We start from the raw sequence: 3,539 nt of genomic DNA, 5'->3' as shown, positions 1-3,539 counted from the left end.
TCGTTGTGTTGCTCATGTGTACTCTACCGGATCGTTGTGGTGGCTGGAAACTTATCACCTTTAGAATTATTTCGAATAAAGCGATCGAGGAAAGAATAATACTAGAAAATAAACAGTCAAGCAATAGGATTGTATTGGTCATGATGAAGAAGGGGAAACGTGTCTTTTGCAGATGAGAGAAAAACTAAGAGGACCACATAGTAGGCCACGACGGGAGGAGAATGACAGAATACCGGTCTACTAGCAGTTGCACACAAGGGGGCGGGGCTTAATTGCACCTTCCGGTCAGATTTCACATAGAGATAGGTAAGCAGATGGTAATATGTGAAGAAGAATGACACGGATAATAGAACCAGAGTGACAATGTGAAGAGGAGTTGACATGGGACACCTGCTGCCGTTTGTTGGATCTACCGCAGGAGGAATCAATAATGGAGGTTAGGGAAGAAAAAATAGAGAAAAGGGGAAAACGTGTTTGAAACTATGATTATGATAGTAATAAAAGAGAACTAAGATTATCGATTTGTTTTGAAATTTGATTTGTTCGAAAGTTGAGATCACAAAAGATAGTTTTCAGTTTTGACAAGGTGAGTAAAATGTGTTCTAAAAGACACAAGAAACAATTTGAAAACTTTGTAGTTAATGGGAGAGTGTTTGACCTATTGTTTGGATTAATAGACAGTAAGTGCCCGGGTATTTCTGAAGGCTTTACCTTTGGCATACAGTAACTTCATATCTGATAGTGAGGAAACTACAGAGAAAAAGAGAGGTCACCACCGCTCTCTCGCACGAGGAGATGTAAACCTAGAATTTTTACCAAACTGAGATAAACTTCTGCCCGGGTATCTGAAGGAATGACAACATTCCGAGGTTCAAATTAACTTACCAATAATGGAAACATCTCTTGACTGATGGGCAGATTCCGAAGTCTGAAACGCTTCTCATCGTTGCATCTTGTTTGCTGTCCTTGTCACTGAATCCAATCATTGATGATTCGTTCATCCGTCGTTGCACTGGTCGATTTTTATGAAATCAGGTAAGTTGGTTAAGGGTTGAGAAAAAAGAAAGAATACACTTTTCTGAGATTTTTTATTGAAATTTCTGATATTCTCTAGATCGGGAGGATTCAAACCCGCGTCTACCGTGAGCAAACCCACAGCCCGGATAAGTATAGACCTCACGCAGCGTAACTGACCGTGTCTAACCGGAACCGACACAGATAAGAATGGTGGGGGAAGTTAATTGAAATGAAATTATCCTTTTTTTTATCCTTTCGATTGAATTTCTGATATATCCTAGATCGGGAGGATTCAAACCCGCGTCTACTGCGAGTATTTCCACAGCCCATAGGTAAGACTACTCGCAGCGTAACTGACCGAGTCTTACAGGATCCGACACAAGAAAGAATGGTGGGGGAAGTCAGAAGAATAGAAAGATAGTATACTGTTTTTAATATTTTTTATCACAATTTTTGTGTATTCTAGATCGGGGGATTTCACTCACGTTATTTCCGTCTTCTTCTCTTTCGTGGATCCATCGTTGTGTTGCGGCTGTGTCCAGTTTTGGGTCGTTGTAGTGGTTGGTCGTGGCTGGAAACTTATCAACTTCAATCATTTCGAATAAAAAAGTCGAGGAAAGAGAAATTTATAAAGAAGAACCGTCAAAGAATATGAAGATAAAGAGAGGAGAAAGTGTATTTTGCAATTGAGAGAAAAACTAAGAGGACCACATAGTAGGCCACGACGGGAGGAGAATGACAGAATACCGGTCTACTAGCAGTTGAACACAAGGGGCGGGGCCTAATTGCACCTTCCGGTCAGATTTCTCATAGAGATAGATAAGCAGATGGTAGTATGTGAAGAGGAATGACACGGACAATAGACCGAGAGTGACAATGTGAAGAGGAGTTGACATTTTCACATGGGACATCTGCTGCTGTTTGTTTGATCTACCGCAGGAGGAATCAATAATGGAGGTTAGGGAAGAAAAATGAGAAAAAGGGGGGAAAACGTGTTTGAAATAACTATGACTGCAATAGTAATTGAAAGAGAACTAACAATAAGAACTTCAATTTGTTTTGAAGTTTGAGTTTTGTTCAAAAAGTGAGATCATATCAGACTTGGTTTTTTTAATGAAAATTCGATTCCTTGAGCTTTGACTATCAAAAAAAGAGCGAAATGTGCTTTGAAAAAAACGAGAAACAGTTGGAAAATTTTGTAGTTAATTGTAGAGTTCAGTGAGTTTCCGAGTGTTTCTGAATGGCATACAGTAACTTCATATCTATGCAAACTACAAAGAGGAAAAGAGAGGTCACCACCCGATAGGAATGAAAAGAGAAGACTGACAAAATCAACTGAATGACTGTCCCTTGGAACGTCACCACCTGTCTCCAAGAGAATTGTTTTTGCTCGATCGATCAAGGGATTTTTTTCAGTTATTAATGATAAGTGGATCAAATTAGCAATCTTTACTATTAACAAACACCAAATTCTGTGTGTATTATGGTCACTACTGTATTCCATTTTTACTCTTATGTCACAACCGTTTTCTTTCTCCACGTCCTCTATCACTGGAGACGATATTGATGACATCGAAATCACCTATAATGTATCACAGTCACCACTTACTGTAACACCCAGAAAGGTGGTGTAGAGAAGGAGGTTGAGCAGCCGTTAGGCTGCGTTAACCGACTGGTTTTCTACATTTACAATCGTTAACTTTTTTTTTTAGAAAACTTGAAATTTTACTTCAAATTTTAATTTTTGTTTTTCGCAATACAGAACCATTGGAATGGTAAAATCAACTGTTAAATGTATTTTTTTGAGCTTAGAACACCTTCGAAAATTATTTACTGCTGTTCAGAGTGTTCGTAATTCATTTTTTCTTGGACTCCTGAATTTTTAACCTAGATTTAGTGAGAGCTTCAAACAAAATGAATTGTAGGAAATATTTTACTTCAAAAGTTCAAAAAAAATTTTTCCCATTTTTCCACTGTTTCGTTTTGCTCATTTCAACAATCCGTTGGACCTGTTGTTCAGTAATTTTTGTACGAGTGTTACTGTTTAAAACAAAGCAGGATTTTCGCAGTCAAAGTATTCATGTTACTAGGCCGCAACTCCCTTCATTGCGTAGTTTCCAGAATTTTCAACAAAAAAAATCAATCAGTTTCGAATGGTTTTCTTTTGCAATGCTGACATTGAAGATGTTGGTAAGTCAATGAATGACGCCCGAAAGTCGGTGAAGTTTGTATTGTCGTATTCATACTTGCAACGGGCCGGGCCGGGCTGCTCCGACCGGGCCGGGCCAGGCCGGCAACTTTCTCTACCGGCCCCGGCCGGGCCGATATTTTGCAAGTATGGCCGTATTGACGGCACAGACTCCCGATTAATAACAAATGGCTTTGTGATTTATCACTGTTTCTGCCAGCTGATTTTACTCCAATTATTGTAGCCTTTTCACTCGTGTAATCTAACATCACTCCTGGTGGAAATCTCAATATTGTAGGAATGAACTTCATCGATTTTACAGTAAAGTGTTTTA

Source organism: Caenorhabditis remanei, chromosome IV (assembly GCF_010183535.1).
Source record: "Caenorhabditis remanei strain PX506 chromosome IV, whole genome shotgun sequence".
In the NCBI taxonomy this organism is placed as follows: Eukaryota; Metazoa; Nematoda; class Chromadorea; order Rhabditida; family Rhabditidae; genus Caenorhabditis; species Caenorhabditis remanei.
The sequence above is the reverse complement of the archived record's forward strand: the minus strand, read 5'-3'. Positions refer to the sequence as shown.